Source organism: Symphalangus syndactylus, chromosome 3 (genome assembly GCF_028878055.3).
Source record: "Symphalangus syndactylus isolate Jambi chromosome 3, NHGRI_mSymSyn1-v2.1_pri, whole genome shotgun sequence".
In the NCBI taxonomy this organism is placed as follows: domain Eukaryota; kingdom Metazoa; phylum Chordata; class Mammalia; order Primates; family Hylobatidae; genus Symphalangus; species Symphalangus syndactylus.
The window spans coordinates 82,609,422-82,620,219 of record NC_072425.2 but is presented as its reverse complement, the minus strand read 5'-3'; the positions used below and the strand labels follow the sequence as shown (position 1 = coordinate 82,620,219).

General features: G+C 37.9%; 1 pseudogene; it reads left to right on the top strand.

Moving 5' to 3' along the window:
- Positions 1-4,960: 4,960 nt before the first annotated feature.
- On the top strand, positions 4,961-7,095 carry LOC129478349 (NAD-dependent malic enzyme, mitochondrial-like; annotated as a pseudogene).
- The last annotated feature ends 3,703 nt before the right edge of the window (positions 7,096-10,798 follow it).

The window sequence follows — 10,798 nt, the reverse complement described above, 5'->3', positions numbered from 1 at the left end:
CAAGGTTTCAGAGTAACTATAGTGTATCTATGGGGCTGACAGTGGCAGATAACTGTAAAAGAATATTTTCTGGTCTCCCAATTTACACATCACTCTTTTACCCTGAATACAAATATTTTCATCTTGACATATTGCCCCAAAAGAAAACTGTGAATGTGGAGAGTTTAAGTTGAAATTTCCTTTATTTCAAGCACTCTAGTCTTCTAAAGAGATAAAATCTTACAGAAAAAAAATTTCACAATTATCTTGGGAATTCCACTGCTTTGTCCCTAATTTACACCTTACCCTCTTTGAGAACCACTCATTTTGATTTTTTTTTCTTTCCTATGATAACTATCCTATGTGTTGTCCATTTCCCTTAGGTTCTTTTTACCTAACGAGATATTTTATTTTAAGATTTTAACGCAAAGAGACAAACATGACTGGTAAAAGAAAATGAGAAGAAATATTAGGGCAATGTAGATGCCTTTCATACTCTGCCATATAAGTACCAATTTTGTACGGTCTTGACATAAGTCTAATGAAAGTGAAAATGCCATACTTGGACCAGCACGAGACGTACACTATATATGGGAAAATAAGCCATCTTACATCTTTATTGCTAATTAGTCCCTGCTCCACTGTCCTTTTCCAGAAAAACGTCTTGCTGCTGCCAACATACCTTTAACAAGTAGAGGGCTCCCTCCTGTGGGCAAGTAGCTGAAACAGTATCCATGGCAACAGACAACTCCAAACTTGGCCATCAAACACTGGCTGAGAAATCCCATGATATTAGAAAAAGAAAATGAGAAATGGGAAATAACTTAGAAAAGTGAGAAGTGAACCTAAAAAAGAATGGTAACGGAGAGTTTTTTTAAAAAGCAACGGAATAGTTGCTAGAATGAAGGAGGAAATGGACCAAGCATGCATATAGTAATTAGATAATGGAAAGGGAATGAAAAAGGAGGTGATTGAAGAAGTGAGTAGCATATTAACATGGGTACATGCTGAAGTCTATAGAACACTTAGTCATCTAAATGTATGATGGTAAAAATTTAGAAATGTGAATAAAAGTGATTGTTAGTGCAATGAACACGTTAAATATTGAAATAATTATTAGCATTTGTATAATGTTTTTCTGGTATTGATCACTCTATCATATTATTCTCATATACTCAAAAGAACAAAACATCCACATTTTACTGATGATGATAATAACATTGAGGCACTAATGCTAATAACAGTTTCTAATCTAAAATATCATAACAAGTGATAACTATTATATTGGTACCATGGGTTAGGAACTATTCTAAAATAAATTAGTGAATTATCTATTTAACAAGGTATTAATATACAGCAAGTAAAAGAGCCATAATAGAGGAGGGTGTTTGGCATATTTAACATTCAGCAAGGAGGTCTGTGACTAGGGATAAAGACCAAATGTGTAGTAGGAGAATGAGGTTAAATAAATAACAAGGGCTAAAATAAGTAGGGCTTTAATAAGTTCCTGTAAGGTCACAGCTTTACTCTGAGCAAGTGCAAATTCTTTGAAGCACTGAATGAAGAGTAGTGACATGATACAATGTGTCTTTTTAAAAAGCATCTTTCCCTGCATATGGAAAATAGATTGTAGATAACAAATATGAAAACAATGGGACCAAACAGAAGGATACTGAAAATAAATGGTTTATATTTGACATATTAATGACTTTTATTGGACATCTACTTAATACACGATTTTCAGAAATCAAGAGCTTGAAGCAAAAGTTTATGTGTAAATGTGTTCTTAGAAAGTGCAATCGTTGAGAAGCAGTGTGAAGGAAAGGGGAAATACAGTATGAAAGGAGCAAGAACAAATATCAGGTGCGTAACTAGATTATCTGATTCTTGGGTCAAGCTCCTACCAATAACACAAACTCACAGCACTTCCAAGAGGTCAGATAATACAAAGCACTGCAAATGAGAGGTCCAGGAGGAAGAAGGGATATGAATTTATCTACCAATTCCTTGTCTCCAAACACAGATTCACCTCAAGTGTAGTAACTACTTGATACCTCCAAGTTTTGTGTTTATGCACACTAAGAATATGATATATGCTTCAGAAATAGTACAGAAGCCCTGGGATGGGAAACAAGGCATAGCATTAAGGGCAAGTGGTAAAGCACTGTCTGGCTGTTCTCATAGTGAGTTTGTTGCCTCAGCCATTGACTGGGTTAAAATCAGACAAACTTGGTGTATTAGTCTATTCTCACACTGTTACAAAGAAATACCTAAGACTGGGTAATTTATAAAGAAAAGAGGCCTAATTGACTCACACTTTTGCAGGCTATATAGGCAGCATAGTGGATTTTGCTTCTGGGGAGGATTCAGACAGTTTCCAATTATGGTGGAAGGCAAAGGGGAGCTAGGAGCTTCACCTGACTGGTACAGGAGGAAGAGAGAGAAGGGGTAGGTGCTACACACTTTTAAACAACCAGATATGAGAACTCACTATTGTGATGATAACACTAAGTGTGGGTGGTGTTAAATCATGAGAACCCACCCCCATGATCAAATAACCTCCCACTGGGCCCCAACTTCAGCATTGAGGTTCATTTCAGAAAGAGATTTGGGTGGAGACACAGATGCAAACCATCATTCCACACCTGGCCTCTCTGAAATCTCAAGACCTTCTCACATTTCAAAATACAATCATGCCTTCCCAACAGTCCACCAAAGTCTTCACTCATTCTATTATTAACTCAAAAGTCCACAGTCCAAAGTCTCATCCAAGACAAGGCTAGTCTGTTCTGCTTATAAGCCTGTAAAATAAAAAACGAATTAGTTACTTCCAAGATACCTTGGAGGTAAAGGCATTGAGTAATTACTCCCAATCCAAAAGGGAGAAATCTGTCAATTAAAGGAGATACAGGTCCCATGCATGTCTGAAACCCAGTAGGACAGTCATTAACTCTTAATGCTCCAAAATAATCTCCTTTGACCCCATGTCTCACCACGGCATACAAGTGCAAGGGGTGGGCTCCCAAAGCCTTGGGCAGTTTTACTCTTGTGGCTTTGCCAGTTTCAGCCCCCACAGTTTCTCTCAAGGGCTGGCATTGAGTGCTTGCTGCTTTTCCAGGTGCAGGGTGCAAGCTGTTGGTGGATCTACTATTCTGGGGTCTGAAGGATGGTGCTCCACTTCTCACAGCTCCACTAGGAAGTGCCCCAGTGGGGACTCTGTGTAGGGGATCTAACTCCAGATATTCCCTCTGCACTGCCCTAGTAGAGATTTTCCATGAGGGCTCTGCCCCGCAGCAGGCTTCTGCCTGGACATCAGCCATTTCTGTATATCCTCTGAAATCAAGGTGGAGTCTTTCCAGCCCCAATTCTTGCATTCTGTGCACCCACAGGCTTAACAACAGGCGGAAGCCACCAAGTCTTATAGCTTGCACCTCTGAAGCAGTGGTCCAAGCTGTACCTTGGCCCCTTTTAGCTATGGCTGGAGGTTGAGTGGTTGGGATGCAGAGAATATCCCAAGGCTGCACAGGGCAGAGGGGCCATGAGCCTGGCCCACAAAATCATTCTGTCCTTCTAGGCTTTGTGGCCTCTAATTGGAGAGGCTACCACAAAGTTCTCTGAAATGCCTTTGAGGTCTTTCCCTATTGTCTTTGCTATTAGCACTTGACTCTTCTTATGCAAATTTCTGCAGCCTGTTTGAATTCCACCACTGAAAATGGGCTTTTCTTTTCTATGAAATGGACAGGCTGCAAATCTTTACCCTCTGCTTCTCTTTTAAACATAAGTTCTAGCTTCAGGTCATTTCTTTACTCAGGCATGTGAGCATAGATTGTTAGAAGCAGCCAGTTCACATCTTGAGTGCTTTGCTACTTAGAAATTTCTCTCACCAGATACTCTAAATCATCACTCTCAAGTTCAAAGTTCCACTTATCCCTAGAGCAGGGGCAAAATGCAGTCAGGCTTTTTTCTAAAGCATAGCAGAAGTGACCTTTACTCCAGTTCCCAATAAATTCCTCATTTCCATTTGAGACCTCCTCGGCCTGTACTTCACTGTCCATATCACTGTCAGCATGTTGGTCACAACCATTCAATAAGTCTCTAGGAAGTTCCAATCTTTTCCTCATCCTGTCTTCTTCTGAGACCTCCAATCAGATCTCGTAAGAACTCGTATCGTGATGACAGCACCAAGGAGAAACGGTGTTAAACCACAAGAAACTGTTCTTCTGATCCAATCACTTCCCATACAGCATTGGAAATTACATTTCAACATGAGATTTGGGTGGGGACAGAGTTCCAAACCGTATTATTTGATAACTAATGTGAAAGTATAGAGACAGTTGACCAAGGGCTCTGTATAAAGTTAAGGCTGGCTTCATGTGAGATTAGACATTAGAGGTATCAGTGCAATATTCAAATGTAGATTACATGCAGTTAAAAGTATGGACGTGGGAAAATAGGACACCACAGATACATTCAAAAAATATTCCATGAATGAAAATGTTGATGTACTTCACTACATCATATCAGTCATTTATGGCTAATAGAGTAAGAAAAAGGAAAAGAGAGAAAAATATTTGGAACACATAATGTAAAGTTTTAATTACCTTAATTTATAAAGAATTCATATGAATTAATTGAAAATGGCAAATACCTCCAATAGAAGAAAAAAATTAAAAATATAAAAGGAAAATTTATTTTTAGTAGAGACGGGGTTTCACCGTGGTCTCGATCTGACCTCGTGATCTGCCCGCCTCGGTCTCCCAAAGTGCTGGGATTACAAGCGTGAGCCACCGCGCCCGGCCGAGTAAAATTTACGTTTAAAAAGATCTGGTGGGCCGTGCCCACCTGGACCCGCGCCCTCCCCTCCCCGGCCTACCTCAGAGTGTGGAGCCTCCCGCGCCAGTGCGAGCCTGAGCTGGCGCAGACTCCAGGAGGCTCGCAGAAGGGGAGGGCCTGGTGGCACGAGAGCTGAGCATCTCCAGGGCGGGCGACAAGGCGCTGCCTCTTCGCCCACAGCACCGCCTGTTGTGGCGCCAGACCTCTGGTGAAAGAAAAGATGTTGTCCGGGTTAAGCGTAGTTTCCACCACTTGTACTTTCGCATGTCGACATTTGCACATAAAAGAAAAAGGCAAGCCACTTATGCTGAATCCAAGAACAAACAAGGGAATGGCATTTACTTTACAAGAACGACAAATGCTTGGTCTTCAAGGGCTTCTACCTCCCCAAATACAGACATAAGATATTCAAGCCTTAAGATTCCATAGAAACTTGAAAAAAAATGACTAGCCCTTTGGAAAAATATATCTACATACAAGAAAGAAATGATAAATTGTTTTATAGAATACTGCAAGATGACACTGAGAGTTTAATGCCAATTGTATATACACCGACGGTTGGTCTTGTCTGCTCCCAGTGTGGACACCTCTTTAGAAGACCTAAGGGATTATTTATTTCCATCTCAGACAGAGGTCGTGTTAGATTAATTGTGGATAAGTGGCCAGAAAATCATGTTAAGGCTGTTTTGGTGACTGATGGAGAGAGAATTCTGGGTCTTGGAGATCTGGGTGTCTATGGAATGGGAATTCCAGTAGGAAAAATTTGTTTGTATACAGTTCGTCCAGGAATATGGCCTGATAGATGCTTTCTGGTGTGTATTGATGTGGGAACTAATAATATCGCACTCTTAAAAGACACATTTTACATGGGCTTGTACCAGAAACGAGATCGCACACAACAGTCTGATGATCTGATTGATGAGTTTATGAAAGCTATTACTGACAGATATGGCTGGAACACACTCATTCAATTGGAAGGTTGTGGAAATCACAATGCATTTAGGTTGAGAAAATACCAATAAAAATATTGCACTTTCAATGATGATATTCAAGGGACAGCTGCAGTAGCTCTAGCAGGTCTTCTTGCAACGCAAAAAGTTACTAGTAAACCAACCTCTGAACACAAAATCTTATTCCTTGGAGCAGGAGAGATTACTCTTAGAATTGCAAATCTTTTAGAATGTCTATGGCAGAAAATGACCTGTCGGAAGAAAAGGCACAAAAGAAAATCTGGATGTTTGACAAGTATGGTTTATTAGTTTAGGGGCGGAAAGCAAAAATAGATAGTTAACAGGAACCATTTACTTACCCAGTCCCAGAGAGCATACCTGATACTTTTGAAGGTGCAGTGAATATAATGAAGACTTCAACTACAATTGGAGTTGCAGGTGCTGGCCATCTTTTCACTCCTGATGTTATCAGAGCCATTGCCTCTATCGATGAAAGGCCTGTAATATTTGTATTAAGTAATCCTACAGCACAGGCGGAGTGCATGAGTGCACGGCTGAAGCAGCATATATACTTGCAGAGGGCAAGTGTTTGTTTGCCAGTGACAGTCCATTTGGGCATGTGAAACTCACAGATGGGCGAATCTTTACACCAGATCAAGGAAACAATGTATATATTTTTCCAGGTGTGACTTTAGCTGTTATTGTCTGTAACACCCAGCAAATTAGTGACAATGTTTTCCTAGAAGCTGCAAAGGCATTGACAAGCCAAAATGACAGATGAAAAGCTAGCCCAAGGGAGACTTCACCCACCACTTGCTAATATTCAGAAAGTTTCTATTAACATTGCTATTAAAGTTACAGAATACGTATATGCTAATAAAATGGCTTTCCAATACCCAGAACTTGAAGACAAGGCCAAATATGTTAAAGAAAGAATATGATGGAGTGAATCTGATTCCCTGCTGCCAGACGTGTATGAATGGCCGGAATCTGCATCAAGCCCTCCTGTGATAACAGAATAGAAGCACTCCCCTGATAAATACTTTCTGTGCTCTGGGGAATCCCTTTTTTTCAGACAAGAAGAGACAATGTCCTCAGTTTTAAGGTGTTTTCTGTGTTTTGTTCTCCTGACCACTTTGGTTAACATATTTTTTCCATATATCTCCACATCTGTTGGGGTAGATATGTTGATGGATTGCATTGCCCACCAGCACCCTACAATCAGTTAATTGTGATGCTTTAATTCTAACATAAAGCCCATACCACATCCAGGAGATGGAAAAAGTGTGTTTGTGAATGTCTTCACTTGTACTCTAATTCAGACTTGCCAAAGTACTTGCTACTTACTATTGCGGATAATAATCCTCTCTCGCCTAGTTCTTTTAGAGCTACTAAAATAGAAATTGACTTTTATCTATAGAAGTGCAGAATTTGGGAAACAAACTAAATTTTCTCTAAATTCCAAGGAAAAATGGTCAGTATCTAAAAATGTTCTTCTATATCTGCTTCATCTTACCTTCATACTCTGAAATTCTCTTACAGCAGACAGAGCTAGGGAAATATTAAAAATTTATCCTATTTATTTTCTGGAACTAAATCAAGGCTTAGCTATAACATTATGAGAGTAATGGGAACTACTGCTGCCTTTAAATAAATAAAAGTCATTGTTTTCAACAGCGTATAAAGATCATAGTGAGGACTGGGAGCGGTGGCTCATGCCTGTAATCCCAGCACTTTGGGAGGCTGAGGCGGGCGAATCACGAGGTCAGGAGTTCGATACAAGCCTGGTCAATTTGGTGAAAACCCATATCTACTAAAAATACAAAAATTAGCTGGGCATGGTGGCATGCGCCTGTAGTGCCAGCTACTCAGGAAGCAGAGGCAGGAGAATCACTTGAACCCAGGAGGCAGAGGTTGCAGTGAGCCAAGATTGCACCACTGACTCTAGCCTGGGCAACAGAGTGAGAATCCATTTCAGAAAAAAAAAAAAAAAAAAAAAAGCAAAACAAACAAAAAATAGTGTAATCTTTCTTTAATAAATATCTTAAATTTAAAAAAAAGATCATTTTTATACCCTCTTGGTACATATGTGGTGTTACAATCTCCATATCTGAGCCAAATATGAGTGTGTAGGCATCTATTCTGTCTCTAGGGAGCGGCCACAATAGTTGTTTAAGCCTTCTGTTTTGTGGTGATCTTCCTACTTGTTCCATCTAGTATTGAAAATGAGTATTGAAGTCTCTAACAATTTTTTTTTCAATTGTTTCTTACTCCTTCAATTCTGTCAGGTTTTGCTGGCAAAATTTGAGGGCTTTATTAAATGCATTTGTAGTTATTAGATCGTAAAGGTAGATTTACCCCTTTATCATTACAAAATTTTCTCATTGTTTACTAAAAACTTTTGTCTTAACTCTACTTTGTCTTAGTGTAGCACTGCAGCTCATTTTTGTTTACTGATTGCATATTATATATTTTCCATCCTTTTACTTTCAACCTCTTTGTTTTTTGGATCTAAAACATGTCTCTTTAGGGATCATAGAGTTGAATCATAACTTATTTGTTCTGTGGATCTCTGCCTTTTGATTGGATATGGTGGAGTTTACATCTACTTTGTTATATGTTACTATATGTATCATGTGTTTTTACCTCTATTCCTCTATTACTGTCTTTTTTTATGTTAAATAGTTATGTTCCAGCATACCATTTTAATTGCTTTGTTTATTTGCTAAAAGTTTGAGGATTCTCTTTTTGTGGTTGCTATGGGGATGAGAATTAGTATGTAATTTTAAAAGGTCTAGTTCAGAATAATAGTAAATTTTCATAGTATGCAAAAACATGCTCCAATATATCTGTTTTCTTTTTTTTTTACTATTAATGCTGTACAAATTATATGTTTATACATTATAATCTTTTAACTGTGTTTTATAATGATTGTTTTGTGCAGCTGTCATCTAAAACAGAGTAAGGCAAGGAATACAAACAAAACCACATTTACACTGGCTTTTATATTTATCTTTGTAGTTTTCTTTTCCTTTCTTTCTTTCTTTTTTTTTTTTTTTTTGAGACAAGATCTTGCTCTGTTGTCCAGGCTGGAATGCAATGGTGTAATCTTGGCTCACTGCAACCTCCACATCCTGGGCTCAAACAATCCTCTGGTCTCAGCACCCCCAAGTAGCTGGGACTACAGGCATGTGCCACCATGCCTGGCTAATTTTTTTTTTTTTTTTTGTATTTTTTGTATAGATGAGGCTTTTCCATGATGCCCAGGCTGGTCTCCTCAAACACCTGGGCTCAAGCAAACCTCCTTCCTCAGCCTCCAAAGTGCTGTGACTACAGGTGAGCCACTGCATCTAGCCTTCTTTATAGTTATTTTTTGTTGCACTTTACTTCTTGATGTGAATTTGAGTTTCATAAAGAGTTTTATTCATTTCAGCCTAAATAACCACTACTTTAATATATCATGTAGGGCAAGTCTATAAGCAAGAAATTCTCTTCTCTCTCTCTCTTTGTTTAATTGGGCATGTCTTAACTTCTTTTTAATTTTTGCATGAGATTTTAGCTGTATATAGAATTCTCAGCTTACAATCTGAGACATTTTGAACATGTCATTCCACTGCCTTCTAATATCCAGGGTTTCTGATGAGAAGTCAGTTATCAATTTTACCAAAGATCTCTGCAACAGGTTAAGTTAATCCTTCTTGCTGCTTTCAAGGATTTGTATTTTTCATTTATTGTCATCGATTAACTTGTTAGACTTATTCTACCTGGAATCTCAGGTAAGTTTATTCTATCTGAGCTTCTTGAATTTGAAGATTAGTATCTTTTATACAACTTGGGAGGGTTTTGGAAAATACTTCTTTAAAAATTTTTCTAGCCTTTTCTCTGGTATTGCATTATGTGGATGTTGATACAATTTGTATGGGCCCACATGTCTCTGAGGATCTGTTCATACTTTTTTCTGCTTCTCAGACTGAATAGTCCCTATTATTGACCTATCTTCAGTGTTGTTCATGAATTCATCAGCCAGCTCAAATCTGTTGTTGAAATTTTGATAAATTTCCATTTCAGTTATACTTTTAATTACTGGAATTTCTATTTGATACTTTCTTATAATTTTATCTTTTTCCTAATATTCTCTATTTAATGAGGCAGCATTCTTACCATTTTATTTTTAGATATAATGTATTTTGTTCTATTCATATATTTTTATAGATCATTTAAAATCTCTATGAAGCCTAAAATCTAGGCCTTCTCAGGGTCATTTAATAGCTACTTTCCACTACTCTGTGTTTCAGGCATATTTTCCTGTGTCTTTGCACATCTCATATTTATTTCTAAAAACTGAACAGTTTCAGTAACATATTGTAGTAAATCTGATACTCACATCTACCTAATCAAAGTGTATTCTTGTTCTTTTAAAATTTGTTGTTATTCTTTTTTTGTTTAATATTATTTAAAATTTATAAGCGAAGTTAAATTTTATCAAAAGCTTTCCCTGAATCTCTACTGAGATAATTATACAGTTTTTTTCCTTCATTCTATTGATGTGATGGATGACATAACATTTATTGATTTGCATATGTTGAACCCTCCTTGCATTCCTGCGATAAAACTCACTTGATCATGGTGTGTTATATTTTTGATGTGTTGTTGAATTCAGTTTGATAGTACTTTGTTGAGAATTTTTGCATCTTATCTATGTTCTGTGGAGATATTGGTCTGGGGTGTGTGTGTGTGTGTGTGTGTGTGTGTGGGTGTCTGGTCTTGGTATCAGAATTATGCTAGTGTTATAAAAAGAGTTAGGAAGAATTTACTCTGCTTCACTTTTTCATAATAGTTTGAGAAGAGTTGGCATAATTTTTTTTTTAAGATCCAGTAAAATTCAGCAGTAAAGCCATACAATCTGGGACTTTTCTTTGTTGGGAGGCTTATTACTGATTCCATCTTGTTAATTGTTATTGACCTGTTTAGGATTTCTATTTCTTCTCGGTTCAACATTGGTAGGTTGTATTTGTACAGGAATTTATCCATTTCCT